Raw genomic sequence first — 24869 nt, forward strand, 5'->3', positions numbered from 1 at the left:
CCCCTCACCTCTCCAGTGTGAAGCTCCCCCAGCGAGCGGAGCCCCAGCGAGCCGGCCGGCCTGCCGTCCCCGCTCCTCCTCGGGCCGCCGCGCTCGGAGAGTCCCCTCCGGGCAGGACCGGGCGCCGCGCGTCCAGGGCCACCGGGGCGCCGACGGCAGCGGGACCGAGCCTGGGCCTGGGCGCTCCAGGAGCACCTCCCCGCGCAGCCGGCACAGCTCAAGTTGGAGCCAGGGGTTGGAGCGCAGGGTGCCGCCTGGTGAGCCGGCCGGGGTCCGAGCCGAGCGGCTCCGAGCGCCCTCTGCAGGAGCTGGGTGCGGGGCAGCGGCGGGTCCGGCGATCGGCGAAGGCTGGCGGCGACCCGGGACTCCCGATCCGAGTGGCGGCGGTGCGCGGAGCCGGGCGCCCGGAGCTTCCCCCGCTCGCCCCGGCCCCGGGCATTTATTGCGGTCCCAGCGCGCACGTGACGTGAGCGCCCTCCTCGCCCACCCCCTCCCCTCCTCGCGCACCCCCTCCCTTCCCCTCTTCTCCCACCCCCTCCTTCCCCCTCCCAGCCCGGGACCGGCGCCCGCCTCTCCAGGGGCCCCGCGAACCAGGACGCTCGGCCTCCGCGGGGACCCTGGGGGAGGTGTGTGCTGGGAGAGCCCAAACTCCTCCCGCCCCGCGCCGCTCCCGCCTCCCGGTCCCTCCCAGGGAAGGTGCAGAAATGGTTTCTAAGGAGCCTTGCAGAAAAGGAGCTGCCCGGGAGACCGGCGGAGGGAGTGGGTGGTGTAAGCAGTCTTTGCGCAGGGAGTTGGAAGTTGCTGGAGGGGAGAGTGAGGAGAGGAGCGCCTTTCCTTTTAGGTATTTTCCCTAAGGGGCCGCCTCTGTTTCCAAGAGCCATTCTCCAGAATTCAGAAATTGCTTTTTTGGCTCCTTTAAGCCTTGATGGGGACCAGATGGGGAAGGGGTTTCCTGGGGTGAAGGTGGATCTCTGACTCAGGATTGGGGGACCGTGGAGAGCCCACTTCATTCTTCAAGGATGTGGCATTCGCTTCCCAAGTTGACCACAGCATTTTTTTTTTCCTGATGATGATGATGATGATGTAGACATTTATGGAGTTGATCTAAAGTGTGCAGTCAACTAATTTATCAGAGCTGTGTGGACAGGAATTCAAAACCCAAACTTAGCCGGGACAGGTTTGGCTCAGTGGATAGAGTGTCGGCCTGTGGACTGAAAGGTCCCGGGTTCGATTCCAGTCAAGGGCATGTACCTTGGTTGCGGGCACATCCCCAGTGGGGGACGTGCAAGAGGCAGCTGATCAATGACTCTTTCTAATCGATGTTTCTAACTATCCTTCTCTCTTTCTCTCTGTAAAAAAATCAATAAAATATATTTAAAAAACAAAAACAAAAAAAACCCCCAAACTTAGAACTGATGGTGAAATGAGCGAGTTCTCTTGCTGTTAACGCTGTAATCTGGAGTAGGAAGATTATTAATTCTAAATTCACAACGTCTCACCCTCCTGAGTGTGGTGTGACTTCCATGGGTACATTTTTAAATTAAGAAACAATTTACTGCCAAAACCAATTTGGCTCAGTGGATAGAGCGTCAGCCTGTGGACTGAAGCATCCCAGGTTCGATTCTGGTCAAGGGCATGTACCTTGGTTGCAGGCACATCCTAGGTGGAGGTATGCAGGAGGCAGCTGATTGATGCTTCTCTCATTGATGTTTCCAACTCTATCCCTCTCCCTTCCTCTCTGTAAAAAAAAAAAAACACAACACAATAAAATCTATATTTAAATAAAAAAGAAACAAATAATCTTTGCTTCACTCCTGTAGTGAGTGATGATTGAATTTCCTTTATCTCTAAATGCTGGAGTATGTAGCTTATGATCCAATAAAGTAAAACATTCTGATAGTAACTGCGAAAATCATCGCAAGCTGCTGCCTGTCTCCACCATCCAACTACACTCCATCAAACCGAAAAATTCAGATCCAGTCAAGAAAAGGGCAGCATCACGGGCCAGAAGGTCACAAAGGAGAAAGGTTTGGGCAACACACTTTCATAGAAGGCGTAATTTTGCAATTTCATAGCAGCGTAAGAACAAAAAGACTATTACAAATAGTTTTTTATAACCCTCATGCTTATATTTAAAAGGAGGGTTATAACAGGGTTCAGAAAACGGGCTTTCTTTCCCCCCTAAAAGTGATGGATGGCCCTGAAGTTTGTGATCAAAGAACTATCATGTATTATAGCAGACAAAGAGCACGTTTCTACACAGCAGTTTTAATGAGGTATTATAAAGCATACCGAGCATCAAAGACCGTTAAAAGTAATAACATCACTTGAAACATTTTCAAAAAGAATCCAGTTTAGGAAGAAGGCAAAGAAGAAGAAAAAGAAATGAAATGAGCCAAAACCGGTTTGGCTTCGGACTGGAAGGTCCCAGGTTCAATTCTGGTCAAGGGCATGTACCTTGGTTGCGGGCACATCGCCAGTAGGGGGTGTGCAGGAGGCAGCTGATCGATGATTCTCTCTCACTGATGTTTCTAACTCTCTATCCCTCTCTCTTCCTCTCTGTGAAAAATCAATAAAATATATATATTTTTTAAAAAGAGAAAGAAATGAAATGCATTGACTCTGGAATGTTCCCGTTATGAACGCCGTGTATATTGTATACACATTACACATCAGACACCTACAGACTTACATTAAAGAAAATAAGATTCGGTTTTAGGTTTCAATGCCAACACTTTCTCCAGGCAAGAAAAAAAGTTTACACTTCTTGTTTCTGTTGGCTTTCAATGTGGCACTGCAGGTCACAGTTTTATGTAAAGGAATGACTTAAACATTCCCTGTAAGTCAACATTCACATGCCTGATTTAATGTATCCACATAATCTGGAAATACCATTTTAAAGCGTAATCAAACGCCATAGTCTCAAAGATGATGCTGTTCCCATTTGTATTTGTCGCTGAGAACTATGTGCGCAGACCGGAGAAAACACCTCCACACAGAACTCGTGTAAAAGTGGCACTTTGGTTTGTGGCTGAGGCTGTTGCTTGTACAGCCCCGGTTGTTTTTAGCATGCCTACTTTCTTGTGGCGGGCACTGGTGGGTTGCCTAACCCAACCAGCCTTTAACCCCTTTCTTTCAAACCCATAACTCCCAATTAGCTGGGGGTGTTCCCCCTCGCCCGGGCTGGGAAACCAGCATCCTTAGAAGGTGAACGCTGGTCAGTCAAAGGAAGGGAAAAATGAACTTGAGGGTGAGGAGGGGGGTTAACAAGGGTTTTCCTTTGTGATAAAGACAGATGCACAATGAGAAGGTGTCCCTTCAGGGGCTGATGCGCAAGTTTGTGAAACTTAAAGATGCAGGTTCTATTGTGCAAAGAAAGAGACAATCCTGAGGACAGAGACTTAGCATCTTGGCTGAGCAGAAAGGTGCCTGGGGCTTCCTGCCATTGACCAATCATGAGCTCCTACCCTCCATGTTTCTGGTTATAAGAGACAATCAATGTATTGTTTAGGCCACAATGACTTGTTACCTGCAGCTTGGACTTTTCTGATATATTTCTACAAAGAAGATACTTTCCTCTGGCAACATCGTATTTCCTGCATGCTGCTGCTGCTGATAGTTTCTGCTCACAGGCATACTTAGGAGTTATTGTGACATATAGTCATAGGCGTTTTTTTCTCTCTGTGTACTTGCAAAGGTGTAATATTCATCTTTAGGCACTTTGCCCACTGTAAGATTGCAGGATCCCAAACCTCAATCTCAAGCCAAGGCTGCTCTAAGACCACTAAGTTAGTCAGTACGTCCTCCATGAGAGGATGTTAAAATGGAATTTGTGCCCTGACTGGTTTTGCTCAGTGGTTAGAGCGTTGGCCTGCGGACTGAAGGGTCCTAGGTTTGATTCTGGTCAAGGGCATGTCACCTTGGTTGCAGGCACATCCCCAGTGAAGGGTGTGCAGGAGGCAGCTGATCAATGTTTCTCTCTCATCGATGTTTCTAACTATCCCTCTCCCTTGCTCTATGTAAAAAATTAATGAAATATATTTTAAAAATGGAATTTGTGTTATTGAGGGAGGCAGAAACAGTGTAGTGTCTTAAAGTGTGTATATTTAAATGAAGATGTCAAAATTAGTTTCCTGACATGTCCCTAGCCATGCAACCTTGATGATGCCACTTCTATGAGGCCCGCACCCTTCCTCCTAAAAGGCAAGTAATAACAGTTGTTATCTCACTTTGTAACTTCATGAGTTAAGATGAGTTAATACATAAAAGATTTAAATATTATTCTAAAAACCAAAGTGGAGGCTTTATAGTTGCTATTTAGAAATGTAACAGGCTTTATTCAAATACCGTTCTGTTTAGAAGTTTAATTTTTGAATAGAAGTATTATAACTCACTGTGCACGTGGTAGGAAATAATGTATAATACCTTTGGCAATGCACAGTGGATTTGCCTCCCGCAGGTGATACAGTTTTCATGTCTGCTGACCACAGAGCAGTTTCCATTTTTATCCCAAGACCTGAAGGTACAGCTAACCCCGGAGCAATGCATGGCTAGGAGCACCGCCCCCACCTAGTGGATCTAGTCTAACTTTTGAATCCTCAGTCTGCCTTTGGCATCTGAGGATTCAACCAACTTTGGTTCAGAAACTATTTTCCGTCTGCAGGTGGGAATCTGCGGCGGAGAATGCGAAAATACCGTCTTCAATCTGCAGCTGAGACTCTACACCTGGGAGGCTGTGGCTGGGACTCCGGGGTGGGGATAGGCCATCGCTCCTGCAAAAATGCTTGTTTTCGACCTGCAGTGGGTTGAATCCCACTGCAAAAGGCCTGGATACAAAAAATTTTTATTGAAAAAAATCCATGTGTAATGGACCAGTGCAGTTCAAACAGGGTCAATCAAATATGCACACATATATGAAGCCAGGCGTAGTCCTTCTCTTGAATGTCAGCCAATGGAAGGTCACAGAGTTAACACACCTGTGCAGAAGGCGCTCCGGTCCAGAGAGAGAAGGTAACCATTCCGAACCTGTCTCCCTGCCCGGTGCAGCCCCTCCAAAGGTAAGTGCTATTTCAGCTCCTTTTCTAAAATTACTTTCGCCTGATTTTAGTTTTCACAGAAATGGAATCATTCAGGGGACAATTCCATTGCTTGCCTTCTCTTGTGTCTTGTGTCTTTCATTCAAGATTCACCCATGTTGTTACCTATAGCCGTGATTTTTTTTCTTCTTTCTTGATGAATGTACCACAATTTGTTTACCTCTGCTGTGGAATATTTGAGTTGTTTCCAGTTGAGGATTGTTCAAAATAATGCTGCTGAGAACATTCCTGTGACCTGGGATTCTGTATACATACAGGGTTGGCAAAAGCCAACACACAGTTTATTCTCTTATGATTATTTATTAATTATTATATTATTTTTCATACAAACAACTGTAAACATCCTTTTGCCCTATCCTATGTTTATACTTTTTAAATAATTGATTTTTAGCTGGAAGCAGAACTTTGGGTTCTAATAAACATTTATTTATATTGTAAGCTTTGGGAATATGTGTTTTAGATATAAAGTACATTATAAATTTCTTATTCCTCTTCTTTCGTTGACTTTTCAATCTCTTAATCATGTCGCCTGATGAACAGACTGTCCTAATTTTAACGAAATCCATTGTTTTCTGTCTTTTCCTGTATGTGCGACCTGTTGGGGAAATATTTTGCCTCTCTCAAAGTCAGGCAGAAAAGTCTCCCCTGTTGTCTTCTGGCTTTGTTTTTTACATTCTCCAGTTCACTCTGTCACCCATGTGGAAAGGATTTCTGTGTTATGTTATGACAAGGGAGTATACAAATTTTTAAAGAACGATTGCAATGATTATATGAAAGCCTGCAGTTCTTGTAATCATCACTATAAAACTCTTTACATTTATTCTGGAGAAAGGATACATTTCAGAATTGGGAGATGGAAAATGTCTTTGTTCTTTAATTTAGACTTCTTTTGATGTTTCGATGAGATTATTTTAAAATGTAAATGCTGAGATCCGTATTGATGCCATGACCTACAGACTCGCTACTGTTTCCTTGTGTAGACTCGAGTGATGAATTTAAGCTTATTTTTAAATTTGCTGCGGACCTACTTTATCATTTAAGTGTGACTGATCTGCAGCCACTAAGTGCCATGATTTAAGTTTAAGTAATCTTCTACTGCCACTGCTGCCCTCTCTGCATTTGAGAGAAAATGCAGCATTTTCTGTATGTGCTTCTGTGCCATCCTTGATACTGTTTTCACCGCGTGAAGTCTCTTCCACTCAGTCCCTGCTGAGTGTCCACACTCCAACTTCTCCACAGAGACTTTCACTGACCCGGCCAGCCATTTTCTCCACTTCGTTTCCTTCTACGTCTCATCAGTGTTTTGTTATTTGCATTATAGCTATTCATGTTCTTGTTTTATCTCTCCAACTATGCTGAAAGCTCTTTGAGGAAGGAAATCATGTTTACGTGATCTAATGTACTTACAGTGTGTGTTAGATGGGAAATTTGAAAATTGGGAATTTGGGATTCTGCAGTATTCTATACTTCTCAGAAAAGTACATGCATGTCCCTGGATGTATAAACCTGTGGGGAGGAACACTAGAATCCACAAAATAAGCAGAACTCATCATGCTAGCGATGACTAGCACCTGGAGGTTGTTTTTCATTTGGTTTGGTTTTTAAGGGGAAGTATCTTATACTGAAACAAACACTTTTGTCCTAACTGGTCTCTGAAGCAGACAGGCCATTCAGATTAATTTAAAATGAATACCAGGCGTGGCACACCTGTTCTCCCCAGTATCTCCAGACCCAGAACCAGTAATGGTTCTTCATTGGGGAAGTGTGAGGAGCACTGCCCTCCTAAGCCATTCATTGCCAGAATTCATGGATGTGAACTTTCTTAAAAATAATAATAATAATAATAATAATAATGCAATCCACTTCTAAACCACTCCTTTTCAGTGTATCATTCCTAAAGTCACAGGAAAATGATGCTTCCTAGAGTAAAAGAAAAGAGATAAATAGTTATTAGAAATTGTATTTCAGAATGATGCCCTACTTGAGCGATATCCTGCTATGTATGTTTTATCTACCAGTGTTTTATATTCTGTGAGTTTTTTTAGAGCTGTGGTTGGCAAACTGCGGCTCGCGAGCCACATGTGGCTCTTTGGCCCCTTGAGTGTGGCCACAAAATACCACAGCCTCGGCAAGTCTATTTTGAAAAAGTAGCATTTGAAGAAGTTTAAGTTTAAAAAATTTGGCTCTCAAAAGAAATTTCAATCGTTGTCCTGTTGATATTTGGCTCTGTTGACTAATGAGTTTGCTGGCCACGGGTTTAGAGCATAGACAAAGGTCTGACACATGCGTTGTGTTAGCTCATCAGCATTTACAATCACAGCAGGAACCGTAGCTGCAAAACTGAAAAGACGTATTACTTGATATACATACTGTTCATCCCAGTTGGAACACTGAATTTAATTTCTAAGTCAGAATGTACCTACATCAGCAGTAAGTAATGCTAAAAGCATTAAAATTAAAGAAATACCTCTGCAGTACATGGGAATGGGGCTGCAGCTTCGTGTTTCGATGACTTTGTCTCTGATCTTCAGTAGAGTGCACCTGTGTCCAGGCTGGACATGCCCTTCAGGTCCATGGGGAAGGGCTGCTGAGAGGCCGGCGCTGGGAAAGGAAAAGTGTTTACTCTTTCATCAGCAGAGTGATGTCAGAGACAGGCTTTCCCTCCTGATAGAGGGAGGAGGAAAACCTTCACCTGTCATTCATTAGCTGACCCACACAGAAATAGTTGGCAAAAAAGCCTGCAGTCCATCTTCAATAGCCATTTCAAAGAATTATACTTCATAAAAGTGAAACAATTAAATCCCTGGTGGTTTTCTATAAATATATACCCTCCACAATGAAACAATTCTATATAAAATATAAAAATTAAAAATTATATACACATGAAAAGTATACATGTATATATGTGTGTGAATATATATATATATATATATATATATATATATATATGCAATATTTGAATATTAACACATTATTTCCCTAAATAACAGGAGAGAGTAGGAACATTTTATTTTAATTAGGTAAGTTATAGGACAAAGCACTGAAAATTTGGAAGAAAATGTGCAACTTTTCATTTGCTATATCTTACCTTTAGCTATTCTCCTGAAAATAAGCCCAGGAATTAACAGAGATTTTAGAAACACTTTGGTCCAAAACAAAAGGAAATAATTAAAATATAATGGTTTGAGTAAACCTATCTGATAAAGAAGGAATATGCAAATTGAACGTAATTCTGTGACAAATATGGTGGTACCCACAGCCAATAAGGAGGGAATATGCAAATTGATGCAATAAGGCAAGAGGCAGAAGGCAGTTCCCGGCCAGAGCAAAGGCAGTGCCGGCAGCCAAGGGAAGGAAGGCCTATTCTTGCACGAATCTTCATGCATCTGGCCTCGAGTGACTTTATAAATAAGAGATATGTTTAACTAAACAGTTTTTATACACAGAATTGAAACATTCATAACCTGCACATTGTATAATTGTGATGTCCACAGAAAGTGCCATTGCCTTAACTCAGATACCCATTCTTGGTATCTCACTGTCTCCTAAATATTCCTCTCTGTATGCCCTTGGTCTTAGTTATTCCCCAAATTATAACATTGTTCTTGGTACATGTATTTCTCTGCCCCTTCCATTCAGGGTTTCATCTCAAATCTTTATTCTTCCAAGAAATCCCCCAAACAGTTCTTCTCTAGAAAGTATTCTATCTATACTCTACAAAATCCATGGATCCTGAAACGTTGAGAAAAAGCCAAGGTTAAGAGAGAGACATGTTTTTAGACTTGAGAAGACCTTGGTCTTAAAGTAGAAGGGCTATTTATACTGGAGTCCTGATATTTGGATCTTTAAAATATAAGCTTGTTTACATAAAAGCAATATCTACAAATCTAAATCCATAATAAACTCATAGCAAGCAAAATTAAATTTAGCATGGTCTTGCTAGAATTTAGGTATACCATTTAACATTGTAGGTATAAAAATGTGACATTTTAAAGGATGTGGCTTTTACAATTTTTTAAAAGTTTTTATTGATTTCAAAGAGGGGAAAGGAGAAGGGAGGGATAGAAAGATCAATGATGAAAGGGAATCATTGATTAGCTATTTCCTGCACACCCACTTCTTGGGATCCAGCCCACAACCTGGGCACATGCCCTAACCAGGAATCAAACCGAGCTCCTGGTTCATGGGTCCATGCTCAACCCCTCCACACTAGCCATGCTCTCTCTCTCTTTTGTTAAGCATTCATTGAAAACCAAGAATATTGTAACTGGCCTTAGATTGAATTATTTGCCTACAAATCTTTCTCTTTTATTGACTTTGGCCTTGGCCATGTGACTGGCTTTTCAGGTTAGAATGTGAGTGGAAGTTAAGGCCTTCATAGGCTTGGAAATGTTCTCCCATCCCTTGGATCTTAAGCTTTTGGAGGCTTGGAAATTTTTGTTTGCTTCTTGGAGCTTCTGCCTCTGTCATGAGGTGTTTTCCTTGGTGGCTGTCACTCCTTTAGCTTTGGTGGCACTGAACCAATCAAAGCCCAGGAGTCCAACCTAGTCCCACTGAGGCCAGCCAAGACCAGAGCCAACCTGTCCGATCCCTGAATACAAATTAAGAGTTTAATGCTGTGATTTCACAAAAGTAGTCACAGCAAAAGACTGACGAATAAATTCTTTTACCTTTAGTGTATCACATAACAACCCTTCGAAATACATATTATTGAGGTTCAGAAAGATTAAGTGACTGGCACAGAATCTGATGATGCACCTTCTCCCCAAGGCTAAGGAGCCTACGTCATATTCATCTCCCTGCCACCACTCCTGCTTAAACCCACTGCTCCTTTCTTTTCTTTTCTGTACAAGTAAATAATCTTTTGAAAATTGGAAGTAGGGAACAAGAGATAAGAAATAGCAGATGGCCCTGGCTGGTTTGGCTCAGTGGATAGAACATTGGCCCAAGGACTGAGGAGTCCCAGGTTTGAGTCCAGTCAAGGGCACATGCCCAGTTTTCAGGCTCAATCTCTAGTGGGGAGGCAGCCGATCAATAATTCTCTGTCATCATTGATGTTTCTCTTTCTTTCCTTTCCCTTCAATAAAAATATATTTTTAAAAAAAGAACTATAAGATGAACAGAAAACATATGTGACAAGCATTTTGTTTCAAAGTTTCTAAAATTCTTGGCTGAAAAATTTTAATGCATAAAAACATTTTTTTGTGAGCTTTGGCCAAATGCTGATTGATCTAGCATAATAATAAATATGAATAAAGAATGGTGTATAGGTGCTCTAACCAACTAGAATAATAGGATGAAAGATCCTATCATGATACTCCATAACTACCTAGAATTAGAGATTGCTCCTCTTTTGAATAATTACATCAGATCTCTAAAGAGTTTCTTTGCTTTAAAAAATTGGTAGGCAAAGTTGATCTAGCCAATCCCAGGATAATGTTCTATTTTAAGAACTAATAATATTATATGTTTTTAAAATATTATGGTTTTCTGCAGGATGGAAAAACAGCCTTGAAAGACTGGTTCCATGCTGAGCAGAATTCTTGAATTTGGAAGGGCCTAATGTTGAAAAAAAAAAAAAAAAAGAAAGAAAAGAAAAGTATATTCACTTTGTTACAGAAAACCGGAGAAGAACCAAGCAATGTTTAGGGAGATGGAGTTCCTATGTGCTGGGGCTTTAAGACCTCAGCCAAAGGCTTGGCCTGGCGCCAACACTGATAACTTCGTCTGGGGCAGGTTTACGGCCTCTTTGGAAGAGGGAGTAGTCTTTATTTCCTTATTATTTAAGCAAGCAAGCACTTACAGAAGCCAAAATCGCAGGGTTACAATTTCAAGCAGCAGTCTTTACATAAGATGGATGCTTCAAATTGACTGAAGACATGAACAACAGGAAGTGTATAGGCTCAAATCCAAGAGGAGAGAGAGACATATTTCTTGATATTGGAAAAGGGAAAACGAAGCACAAAGGCTTTCTGCCCTGGACAGTATTACATAAGAGAAGCTGTGTTCTGAGAGCAGCAGGGCCAGGCTCTGCCAGGGAGGAAGCAGTAGGTGTGTATGTTCTGAGATCTGAGGAATGGCTCTGTCCAGATGGCAGACAGGATGGCTGAAAGAGGAATCGGAGGAATTCAAGACAAGTTTTGCCAAGGCGGCCGTCTATCCAAGTTTATTCAAGATTTAATACTTTAAATTTGAGGTGAAACTGTAACTTTAATTATACATTTGGAATATTTGAAAATTAAGATGGCCTGTAGTTATAAAAATAAAAAGAACATCTGGAAAAGAATATGTAAGAAAAACCATTACTTCTGCAAATCCCAGAAGACAGATTCAACTTCTATTTGAAGCTTATAGCTTACCTATCAGTAACAATTCGGTTCACAGACCATCTATGAACAAGATGAAGCTCCCAAATGTTGAACAAATTGCCTTTGTCTTTTTTTTTTTTTTAATATATATTTTTATTGATTTCAGAGTGGAAGGGAGAGGAAGAGATAGAAACAATGATGACAGAGAACCATTGCTTGGCTGCCTCCTGTATGCCCCGTCCTGGGGATCAAGCCTGAATCTTGGGCATATGCCTTTGACAGGAATCAACCCAGAACCCTTCAGTCCACAGACCAATGCTCTATCCACTGAGCCAAACCAGCCAGGGCAAATTGCCCTTATCTTATCAGACCAGATTTCCAGTTCTACTTTTGGCCTCTCACTCTTTGTTTAAAGTCTACCCTTGGCTTGCTTTGTTAAACCAAGGGGTAGGAATAGAATTAAAGGAATGCAAACATGAAGAGAAAAGGATTCCAAGTTACACAATGTACTCTTTCTTTCAGCATTTCCCTACTTACTGTTCTATCTGCTATTTCTTTTTTATCCTTGTAACATTTCATTTTACTTTTAATATTAACATGTTTAGATCTTAAACATGCATTCGATTAAGAAAGTTCTTTTGGAGTTATTTTTCTAGACATTTAATTTAGTAAAATACACTTTGCTATTGATCTTCAGATTGTGGCATAAGCCTGGCATCCCTTTACTACTGGGGCTGTCTAAGGGAGAATATAATCTTACACAGAGGTAACTCTGTCTTGGCATTTCATGAATACTCCATAATTACGGCTTAATGATTCATGAGTCTACATGACTTTGGTTGCTTTCCGTTAGTAATCAACACTATAAAAACACCTACAGAGAGCAAGAATCAGCACATAGGGACATTCTCTATACTTATTTTTATTTTCTATAGCCAAGGTATTGCTTTTCTACATAGACTAGTTTACAAATAAACCCAACCTGGGAACTTTGCATTTATTCTGTTTAAAAGTTGAATGCTTAGGACTCTAGTCAAGGCACCTGCCACTTGATTGAGTTTCTAGTGAAATTAGGCCATCACTTTGGATGGAACCTGAGTATTGGTCCTTGAGGCTGCCTCAGAGGAAGTTCTGAGCATGCCTCGACAGAGTGATGGCCTTTGACTACCATCAGCACCAGACACTTCACCTGCCACAGGTGCTCATAGGTAAGGGGAGGAAGAAAAACACCAACGGGGAAAGGTTTTTGATGATATTAAGGGGTCAACTGTCTGTTTATAACATGAGAGCCAATGGGTTCACTCTGGTACTCAATCTAGGAATGTTTTCAGATATATTTTAATTGCTTTTATTGAACCTTATTAGTAGGGGAGGGGGAGTGAAAGTTTCGTAAATGAATGAGGGTTTTCATTCTTTCCATATTGCAAAGGCGTATTCTTTCTAACTTCGGAGCACAAACCAGAATAAAGTTCATCTATCTACACAGCCACCAATTCTCCCAAGGACAAATCTTGAGTAAATAAAATGATTCAAGCAGTAGCTTCATAAGATTTTAGAATTTTGGGATTTTAGAAAGTGTAGGAATCAAGTGTACTTCGACCAAAGAAGGAAACTTGAAGGCACCCTTCTCTCCTGGTCAAGACTATGAGGCATAAGGAAGAGCAATGCCCACTCCCACAGGTGGGAACACCGGGGCTGATAAAACGCGGTGGAATAGGTTTCAATAAGGAACACTGACAACAGATTTCTGTGGTTCTGTCTCTCCGAGGTCATCTTTTGTCCAGGGGTCACATCTGTAAGTGGGCACCATGGTCAGCATGTGGCAACTCAACAGGATTCAGGTGTCTTTTTAAAGGACTTGAAGAGCCACTAAAATGGCCAGCATGTCAAGAAGGCAGCAATGAGTTGACAGGGGGCCATATTTTGTAGATAGCACCCCATAATGATGTCTGCATAATAGAAGCATGCTTGCTAAAGATCTTGAAATATAACCTGACGGAAAAATAGTTAGTGCTGTCCATGTGCTTGGCCACTGAGCATCTTGTTAGTTATATTCTATTAGCAACTAGCAAAGTTTTCTCTACTTATTATTAAAAAGGCTTGCTGGTCTAGGAACTGTCCATTTGACCACTGGGTCAGAACGCATTTGGAAATATGGTATATAAAAGGTGTGGCATTATATAGAAAGAAATAAGTCAATAAGTCTTGCTGCGACAAAAATCGCTTCATTATGGAAGAATGAGTTTGTATACCTGTTTCACATCACAAACAAAGACAATGCCAGTTGTATTAAAGGCGTTTATCAGGGGGAACTTGAAATTTGTAGATTATAGAGGTGGAATATCTTTTTTTAAATATATATTTTTATTGATTTCAGAGAGGAAGGGAGAGGGAGAGAGAGCCAGAAACATCAATGATGAGAGAGAACCATTGATTGGCTGCCTCCTGCACACCCTCCACCAGGGATCAAGCCTGCAACTGGGGCAAGTGAACTTTACCAGAACTGAACCTGTAACCCTTGCGTCCACAGGCCAACACTATCCACTGAGCCAAACCAGCTAGAGCAGAATATCTTTTTAATACCAGTTTTAAGGAAAGAATTTCTCCAACAAGGTAGAAAAACTACAATATCCAAAAGAAAACTTGATATACTTAGATATGATAAAAAGTAATAGCTTTGGTATGATAAAAGAACCATTAAAAAATTAAAAGACAAGTCAGAGATTAAAAGAAGGTTTTTGTAACTTTTGTAAGTTACAGATTTCTATTCAGAATAAGCAAAGAAGCTCAAAAACTATTAAGAAAAACACACACACAAAAACAACACATGGAAAATGTTCAAAGAACAGAAGAAGAAAATGGAGTGCCTATTAAACTTATGGAATGCATTACCTCATTAGTGATGAGGAATATACAAATTAAAATGATAAATACCATTTAAAATTCATCATATTGAATATATTAACATTTGAGTAGGGTGCAAAAAGAGAGAGACTCTTACATTAACATTATTGGGACTTACTATATGCCAGAAACTCTGCTAAGTACATAGCGTTACTGATACAAATTTAAATATGGATAAATAAGTTTTACAGCAAGCATAGAAATATTCACCGGCTTAGAGTAGAGGTTGCCTTGAATAAGGATGACAGAGGAATGTAGTTAGATAATAAAGTTTGTCTACATCTGTCTGTCACCTTCTAAATTGAGAGAGAGGAGAGAGAAAGAGTTTTGACCTAAGATAATTGTTAGATTATGTGTGCATTCTATTTCCTCCTAACCTCTGCCACTAGCAATCCCATCCCAGAATTCATGCTCTTAGTATCTCTATAAATGCTTATAGCAAGTTATGGTAACTTTTTACATTTAGCAATGAAACAGAAACTGGCAGATGTTAAGTGATTTGCTCAAAGATAGCAACTGAGGGAATCAGAATTAGAACCCAGGTCTGATATGCTCCAAGAAATTTTTCTGACCAGCCGTTCACCAGCCATGGTTAACATGAAGCCAGGGAACACACTGGTGGGCACGTCTGGCACAGAGGGGGGCCATGGCAGGGGGTCCAGAGAGGAGACAAGCCCAAGCTCTGCCATTTATGAGCAGCATGAACTTGGAAAAGTCCCATACTCTCTCTGAGGCTCTCAGAGCCTTAGCTTGCTCATCATCTCTAAAAGAACCCCAATGACAGCAGCTGCCAAGGTTTGGTAGTGTACCTTACCACTACAAAGAAAAAGAAACCATTTCTCCTCATTAGGAATTAATGATCCCCAAATTCCCACCGCCTACCTCAGAACTTGAACATAATGAACATTCAATTAAATATGTGTTGGTGGTGATGTTGACCTAGTCCCATGGTCGGCAAACTGAGGCTCACAAGCCACATGCAGCTCTTTGGCCCCTTGAGTGTGGCTCCTCCACAGAATACCATGGCCTGGGCGAGTCTATTTTGAAGAAGTAGCATTAGAAGAAGTTTAAATTTGGAAAATGTGGCTCTCAAAAGAAATTTCAATCGTTGTAGTATTGATATTTGGCTCTGTTGACTAATGAGTTTGCCGATCCTGACCTAGTCCATACAGGAACCTGGAAGTAAGCTCTCTGTAACCAAGTCCCATAAAAATACACCACCCTACAAAGGAGTTAAGGATCCCAGGCTGACTTGTGGGTTTGTTGAAAGTCATTTTAGTGGAAAGGATGTAGAAACACGCTAAGGGGTCTTGCTGGGACACTATTGAGGTCCCAGGGCGGATGGGAAAATATTTGCATATTACACTTGTTTCCTTGCCTGGTCATTATGGGAGAGAATGCAGAACATTGGGAAGTGGCAGGAAGTTGCAGAACGGAGAAAACTGTGATGAGGCGCATGGTACACGGTGCCCACGTTCTGACAGGAAGCAGCAGGTCACCAGGTATGGCCAGGAGTCCACTCAGACTCAGAGCCAGGGCCCGAGTCAGCTTTTGTTGAAAATTCTGTCAGCTTAGACAAGCCTCTTTGAGAAAAATGAAACAAAAACAATTCAATGGTGAATAGTGATTAAAAATGTGAAAATAAATTAGGGATCACCACAAAAATGCAAGTTTAAAAGAGCTAATGAAACACCACGAATCTAGCTGGAAAAGTAACGATGCATTTTACATGCCAACGTGTAACACTTCTCGAATACTTCATCTTCTAGTGTTTGAGTGAAGAGTCTTTGACTGCCTCATCATAAGACAACAATATTTTATTATTTCCTAAGGAGATCATAGTAAGAGAGTTAGTCTTCCCGGCAGCAGAGTTGATAAAAGAAGAAGTTTCTAAGGCAGGCAGCCAGCAATCACTTAACTCTACTGAGGAGAGATTGTAAAGGGTCTACTCAAAACTAGACAACTGCTCACTTCCACTCCTATTTACTTAACAACCCTGGGGCCACATCAACATCTCCCTGCAAAAGGCAAAGTGATGGAGAAGAACTCTTAATTACTTGTCATCAAAATACAATACTTTGCAAATGGCACAGAAAAAACAAAACACAAAACCCTGCAGTGTGTAGTGCGGCCCTGTGGCTAGTGCCTTTTCTGAGGGCCTGGAAGGGCCATCAGGGGGGGCGGAGCCTAGACCTTGATCTTGTTGAGCCCCAGGCTCAGTCTGTTCCCACCCTGGGCGCTGTGCCCAGGGAGAGCGCTGGGAGGAAGTTGGTGATAAAAGGTGGGGAAGGGAGGAGAGCTGTCAAGCCTCCCTGACAACCTGCCAGCACTTCAAGTCTCCTCTCCAGTGGAAACTGGAGAGAAGAACAGGAGCTGCCTGCCAAGGCGCATGCTCTTCCACTGGGAAAGAAATTAAAATCCAAATGCCATTGCATTGATGTTTAAAAGAACGCAGCCTGACAGACATGGCTTTTATTGCCTCTGGAGAGAATGCTGTTCCTCCATGCTTTTAGAGGGATGCTTCCCGTCTGAGGCCTGAGCGGTCTGACAGGCACTGTTCCCTCTGAGTCACCCAGCGGTGGCCCAGGGAGGCCTGGGTGTGACACGTGTGAATGAGATTGCTGGTGGGGACAGCATGAACACTTCTTTCCGTGTGCTCCATGCTCCCTGGCGGCTAGGAGCATGACTCCCCGCCTAGCGTGGGGAGTAACACAACATCCCTGCCCTTAAAGGCAGAGGGTACAACTGGCATAGGGGCAGAGAGGGCGCCATGTGACATCCGGCCCTCTGGCTCCCTCCCACGGAGGCCAGGAGCAAAAGGCAAGGGGAGGGTCAAATGGGGACAGCTTCACAAGGCAACTAAAGAAGCACACACACTCACACACACAACAAGTCTGCAAACCAAACCACAACCATGCTCACCCTGACCTGGCCCGTGGCGCCCTCATTCCAGTAACACCCTTGGATCCTGTCCATGCTTCCCAAGGCTCTCTCTCTCCCAAGGCTGAAGGAGCGGAGGAGTAGTGCCTTTTTGCTCAAAGGAGACCCTCTCTTGGTTCTTAAGGGCGGAGGGAGAAAGCCGGGAACAGCTCTGAAGGGCAGGTTCATTCTTCCTGATTCACAGGCCTCAGGGATGGTAGTATGTCTATGATACAGTCACCAATACTGACCTTTCTTCCACATAGCCTTCGTTGCAGCCCATCTGTATGTAAATAAAACGGGTGTTTGCATGTTCCCCTGAATGTTCATGATTCTATATTTCATATACGTCCTAGAATTCTAATACTTAATACAGTCAGGTCGTTCATTATTTTAAAAACAAATGCAGAGGAAATTAATCTCCAAAGTATCTTACCTCATCATAAGACACACCTGGCTAAAATAAGCATGATCCTCAACATTTTAAGTTGAGAAATATCCATTGACACGTTTTTCAGCAAGGTCTTCTGAGACAGTATGTTGAATGTTGTAATTGGCAATGAAAAGTGTCAAGAAGTAAGGAATATTTATACCTGATATTATCCCTTTCTTGCAACCTTTAAGTGACTAGTTCAAAATAATTTTATATCCACTATTAATTCATTTCTACCTGTTTGTATTTATTAAGGTATCATAAAAACAAGAAGTAAATTGAAAACATTGCCCAATATCGCTTAGTCCAGTGGTCGGTAAACTGTGGCTCATGAGCCACATGCGGCTCTTTTGCCCCTTGAGTGTGGCTCTTCCACAAAATACCACGGTCTGGGCGAGTCTATTTGAAGAAGTGGCGTTAGAAGAAGCTTAAGTTTAAAAAATTTGGCTCTCAAAAGAAATTTCAATCGTTGTACTGTTGAAATTTGGCTCTGTTGACTAATGAGTTTGCCGACCACTGGCTTAGTCTGTTAGTGGTCACATGGTACAAATGGAATCAGGGCAATGAAAAAAAGAAATGAGCAGCAATTAAAGTACCTTTGACATTCTCTCTTTTCTATGGTTTCATCCTGACTGTATAATACTCAATATCTTCAGGAAAGGGAGGCAAATAAAAAGTGATTTGTTCCTCAAAATGTATTGCATTTTCTTAATACAATTTAGAAACTTTAATTTTTCTTACCTTTTATTTTTTTAAAAAAATCAATTTTAAAGTGCCAAAACACATGTTCACATAAAACAGTAGTTAGTATTCAATGGTTTCATATTCATACAAATTAGAGGAAGGCAGACTGATCAGATGTTTAGAGATTAGATTGCTCCCTCTTCTGGTAGATCAATATATTTCCATGGAAACATTGGATGTGTGGCATTTGGTTTACAGTTGTTTGCATCACTCAAAGGAATGAATATTATGATAAACTATTTAAAATAGATTACAATTAATTAGATGAGCCCCTAAACTGAGGATTCTGAGGGCGCTTTAAAAGAGGATCTCTTAGGGTGACAGGTAGGTTTTTGTTTTGTTTGTTGCCCTTGGTAAGCAAGGACCATTTTTTACCCTAGAGCACATGAAGTATTCCCTGACCACTACTCTTGCACATAATGTTGATTCAGAATAAATTCGAGATGTCTGGTAAGCACCATCTTGGGGTGGATGAGAGAGGAAGCCACTGAAGCAGAAATATGCTTTTTGGCTCCTTTATAAAGAGGCCTGAGAGAAGTTATTACCAACACTCGCTTTTCTCTTGAGGTCATATTTATTTAATTTTGACTCTTGCTCAGCAGGGTCAATTAGGGAATGGGGATCATGTGACAGAACCAGTTTAAAATCAAAGGAAAGCAAGCCCAGCACTTTGGAACAAACTATAAAAATAAACTTTTTTTTTTTCTTTCTCTTCTGTCTTGTTTGACTCTCGGTCATTTACTGAGAGTCATTTATTTATGAATGGGTTGTGTCTAAAGTCAGTTTGTAAATCATTGATTTGGGGTTTGTAAAAATCCCCCCTCCCCCACCCTCAGAGAATCAAGGCTATAAATGGTCATTAGAGTCTCTAATAGTTATTTAGCAGTGTAATAAATATAAAATGTAGGGGGGGGGAAGAGAAATTATGACTTTACCATCTGATAGAGAGAAGAGTCTTTCAGGAAAGTACCTGAATGAGGCTCCTTTCGGGAAGGAAAACTGTGGCCCTGAGAATTTAGTGTGAAAGAGGCACCCATCTGAGTGCTCTGGGTGCTGGGAAACAGGGAACAGTAAGAGAAAGCCCGTGCTACATGGCAGGAGGCCAGAATCTTGGGGACCACAAGCAAAGCAACCACCCCAGAATCAGCAGAACAAAGAACTTGTAAGGAAGTGATTTCTCATTTTGTCTTCTTCAGCTTGGCTCTGAAGTCATGAGGTGGCTGGCGCCCTCTAGAGGACCATTTTTGAAATGTGTTAGAGTTTGGGGGGTTCATGGTTTATTGGGAGGTGGGGAAGGTGCTCCTGGCCTGGGTGGCCAGTGGCCAAGGATGCTAGGCAGCCATGAATGATCTTATTCAAACTGGGCTCTCAAAGTACTTCTCTAAACAAAATGCATCTCTCTTCGTAGGTGTTACTACAATGATTTCTTTAATGAGCTACCTTCACTATAGCTACATGTTAACCAGTCTTTTAAGCCTGGCTTAAGAAACTTATAGTTAGTGACCTTCTCACTATAGATAGATACATAGATAGATAGACAGATAGGTAATGCACTTTTATTATGAATTACTTTCCTTATATTTCTTCTTACTGTTACAGTGAGGATACCATATTTAGTTTTGTCATTAAATTTTCAAGTTGAAATTAAAAGATGTGGGATACTAATCAACAAAGAAAAGAACAAGCTATCAATTGACACACACAGGAAAAAAATGGTTTTAAAAAGGGTAAACAACTCTTCACTAAGTTCAGACGAAAATCTCCCCTCATTGTAGACAGTAGCTGCATCTTGAGAAAACTCAGTGAATACTAAAACTGTGCAAAAGTATTCTGTGCTTTTATCAAAAAGAAAGGTTCTGGTTCACCTACTTATAAAGGGATGTTGCACCCATATGAAAGTGTATAATTCGGGTCATGTATATTGGAACGATGTACATGATCTTGAAATCTTCTTTAATGTGGTGGACCGCCCTGCAAATTGGACTAGACAACAGCTAAATTATATCAAGTTTCTTTTCCACTTTTAAATTAATTTTAACCCCATTATGTTTAATTTAAAGGGCCTATGACATGTTAGCTTAAAGTTTTAGTTATTAACTTCAGAACCAAAAAACTGACAATATTACCAAAAAAATAATTGATGTGTGAAATACCCTGGCTATTAGTTTGGTTTCATACAAAAAATATATATAGAAGTTAATCATTTTTTTTCCTTTTCACACCTTGTTTTGGAACATGTCTTACATATCTGGGTGAACCTGAACATGCACATAGAATATTAGAGGTGAGCAAATGATTAGGGAACAGGGATCAGGTGACAGAACCTTACTTACTCATCTCTAAGATGCCCTGCAGTGTTTTCAGTAATAACACTATGTTTAAAGTATTAACTAAACTACCTGACTTATAGAAAGACACAGCAATAGTAGCTTATTATTATGAGAATAGTTCATTTTGGAGGACTTATTTTTAAACTATATGTATATGTTGAGTGAAATTGTTTATTTGTCCAAATCTAGAATAATTTGAGCAAGAAAATGCAGTAGATCTGGATATAACTCAACATATAGATATCCTCGAGTCTATACTGATAGAATTGTTTGAATAAATAAATAAATAAATAAATAAATAAATAAATAAATAAGGGTCAATAGATCTCTCACGCATGGTAGGTCATCTAATTTACTTTTTATTTTTTTGCTTCGGAGGGTGAGACATAAATTCACTGTCATTCAGATATGAATGAGGAAATTTCTGGAAACTGATAAGATAATCAGCTCTCTCACTGACTTTCTTAAAACTTAAACTTTGAAGAGTGCTATCTAAGAATTATTTCTAGGAAAACTGTGTGTCATTGGTTAATAATAAAAGCCTGATTTTTCCCCTTGAAACTACCATTCTACATTTCTCTTTTAATCACAAATTTTACTTGGCTTTGGTTCCTTTTTCTTGCTGGTGTTTATTTGGAATTGAGTCCTGAAATTTGAAAGAAAGCCATTTCCATCTTAGACATTACAATAGTCTCTTTATCATATCCTCTGGTATGTTTTTAAATCATACGTGAGCTAATATTCATTTCAGTGTGAATTTCCTTAGAGGGTGAGTTATTAATTACAGTGGGAAGCCAACGAGTCCCAAAGTTAACAAATTTTACATTTCATGAAAGGGTTTATTGTTAGTAGGGTTGACATGAGATGACTAAAGAGCAGAGTAACAATTTATTACTTTCCGCTGCGACATCATTCCAATGGGAGTGTGAGAAGGATTAGGGGCTAAGTGGGAAGATGGCAGTGGAGTCCTGGTCTTGGAATTGGGACTTTTGACTTAAGATCACAGCACTCTGTTAGGTTAACAAGCTTGGTTTTCTGTACCTCACTTCCCCTCTTGTGAAATAGGTGAAATAAATCAAATCGCCATGGTTTGTACTGAAAAGTAAATAATGTGTCAAAGCACCTGCCATCTTACAGGTGTTCCTGTTGATTTTCTTCCTTCATTAGATGATGTGGCTAGATTAAAGCTTCCTCAAAAAGTGGCATACATATATATATACACACACACACACACACAAACACACACACACCAAAAGCCAGGTTCTTTTATAGTCACCTGGAGATACCTCAGCGAATGAAACACATAAAGTTAACTTCTCTCAACAATATTACATTCTAGGAGAAATGACACAGCTAATAAATAACATAATCAAAAGTGGACTACATAGTATTTTAGATAGAGATAGAAACAGTCATAAATCAGGGAAAGGAAGCAAATTATAATATTAAATAGACAAATTAAAGTGGACCTCATTAACAAGATGAAATTTGAGCAAACAATTACAGGAAGTAAAGGATTAATCCAATAGATAATTGTGGACACAGGATTCCAGGAAGGAATTGGGAACAATCAGAGGAAAGGTCACAAGAAGGAATGCACATGGAACCATTAGAGGAAAAATAGCAGGTGGACAAGAGAAGTAAAGAGGGGCCAAGTTATGAGAGAAAGATTTTGGCTTTGACATGAGTAAAATGGGGAGACTTAGATACTAAGAGGTCCTCTTACTGCTGTATTTAAATGGACTGTAAATATAAGGCCAGAAGCTTGGGATATGGTTGGAAGCAATTGCAGTAAACGAGCCCTTCGGTACTGATGGCTTGGACAGGCTTAGCAATCCTGGAGGTGATGAGAAGTGGTTAGATTTTAGATATACTGGGTGGGGCAAAAGTAGATTTACAGTTATTCATGTGGAAAATAATACAATAATTAATAAATAAAAATACAAGAATAGCCTGGCCAGGTGTGGCTCAGTGGTTGAGCATTAACCTAAGAACCAGGAGATCATGGTTGGATTCCCTGTCAGAGAACATGCGTGGGTTGTGAGCTAGATCCCCAGTGGGGGGTGTGCACGAGGCAACTGATCAATAATTCTCTTTCATCATTGATGTTTCTCTCTCTCTCTCTCCTTTTCCCTTCCTCTATGAAATCAATAATTACATTTTTTTTTTAAAATAAACTGTTTCACTTACAGCTATAAACCTACTTTTGCCCTCTCCTGTATTTTAAGGTGGAGTGGTGAGATTTCCTTGGCAGTTTAGAAGTAGGATATGTGAGGAAGAGAAGTCCAACGGAGAGTTCTGATTTAAGACAATGGTTATTGTTGTCCAAGATTTCTGTTCTGAACTGCTTGAATGATAGGGAGTCCCCTAAGATTGGGAAGAGGGAAGGTGGAGCAGTTTGAGGGAACATATTTGGAGCTCAGTTACAGAAACATTAAAGTTCAGATGTCACATCCAAGTGGAGACAAAATAAATCAAGAGTTCATGAGAAAGTTCTAAGATGGAGGAGATACATATATACCTATTAGAATATAGATGAGATTCTATGCTATTCATAAGGGATGAGATCATCGAGACAAAAAAATGTGGATGGAGATTACCCACAATTAAGCTGTATGGGTATATTACACAAAAATAATTTTACAGTGGTAAATTTGATCTAGATAGCATGCTCAGTTAGGATTGTAGATGGCTCCGGTGTGCGCTCACCTCTGAAGGAGTAAACAGTCTAAGTTTGAATTATACTGCCAAGGCTGATTGAAAAGGGGGATCCTTGGTAGGCTTGGGAGTTTTCTACAAGGCCCCTTGAAAGGAGAGATGAGAATACAAATAAGAGGACAGCATGATTAACTGACTACAATAACCAAATGAAGATAATCCCTAAGTCCACAGGATTTTGCTCCAGATGTGATACACTGCAAACATTTATGAATTCACTGAGTCCTACAAGATTTTATATCTGAAAATTACAGAAGGACATTTATGAATGGCATAGGTATAAAAACATCACTAATGCCAGTGCTTTTTCATGGGTTGAAATGTATGAGTTCCATTTCAACTTGAAGCAACGAGGGGAGTGTTCATGACTCATTACATTTATTTTCCACCTTCATTTAGTAACCATTGTCTTAAATCAGAACTGTCCACTTTTCATAGTGATGCTTGAAGTCCTAGGAAATCAGTTTTTAATTTTTAAGAATTTCAATAGAAGGAACTGCCAATGATGATAACGACAGAGAGGAAATTCTGTTCTTCTCTTCCCTAATAATAACAAACATCCTTTGGCTTTTGGTGGTTTCCCATCTGCCTTCTTAGAACTGTGTTTATTATAATCACGTGACCAATGGGTTCTGTAAGGAGGTTTCTGTGACATGGGGAGCAAATAAATAAGAGCAATACAGTGTTAGGTATATGGTTCAACTCCTGTGACGCCTTCGGTAAGAGAAACAAGAATGGTCAGCAGACATGAGTAATCAAAACCAGATGGTTCAGTGCTCTGTTTTGACAAATAGGTATGGGGTTATGGGATTGACAGACAGACATTGTCTAAATAAATGAACTTTCTATTTTCAAAACAAGGAAAGCATATTCTATCTCTACCTATTTTTACAAAGCCCTGCTTAGGCCTGTCTTATCCCTTTCCTGATATCCATCAGGAAGGAGTTTTTCAGTCTTCCTTTTTCTCCCATCTGCCAGCTGCTTTTCTCTGCCTCATCCACAGCTCGTCTGTTCTTCTGCTTGTGTTGCTCAAATTGTTGAAAGACATAACTTTAGTTTGCTTTGTGGGATTTTTTATGTGCTTTTGCCTCTGATTTCACTGTTTACTCTGTTCTAGTGGAAAATAAAAGAACACTGCTTCAGTGTACAATTAAAACTGCCTTTATTAAAGTAAGGATTACTTTCTTCCTTTTGTCAATTGAAAAACAGTTACAGCCCGGCTGGCATGGCTCAGGGTTTGAGCATGGATCTGTGAACGGGAGGTCACAGTTCGATTCGTGGTCAAGGCACATGCCCAGGTTGCATACTCAGTCCTCAGTGTGGAGCATGCAGGAGGCAGCTCATCAATGATTCTCTCTCATCACTGATATGTCTGTGTCTCTCTCTTTTTTCCTCTCTGAAATCAATAAAAACATAT

The 24869-nt window shown here is 40.7% G+C and overlaps 1 protein-coding gene and 1 long non-coding RNA gene across 3 annotated transcripts in view; one reads left to right on the top strand and one right to left on the bottom strand.

The window, feature by feature from the left end:
* Window positions 1-87, bottom strand: part of CRISPLD1 (cysteine rich secretory protein LCCL domain containing 1) — a 40107-nt gene extending 40020 nt beyond the window's left edge. The window contains exon 1 of the mRNA XM_084865010.1: window positions 9-87. The gene's annotated coding sequence lies outside the window, so the exon portion shown is untranslated. The remainder of the gene's footprint in view (window positions 1-8) is intronic.
* The window catches only part of LOC311612207, a 794730-nt gene that overhangs the window by 416539 nt on the left and 353322 nt on the right, over window positions 1-24869 (top strand). The gene's annotated exons all lie outside the window — the stretch shown is intronic.

Source organism: Pipistrellus hanaki, assembly GCF_964339955.1.
Source record: "Pipistrellus hanaki genome assembly, chromosome: 17".
NCBI classification, from domain to species: Eukaryota; Metazoa; Chordata; class Mammalia; order Chiroptera; family Vespertilionidae; genus Pipistrellus; species Pipistrellus hanaki.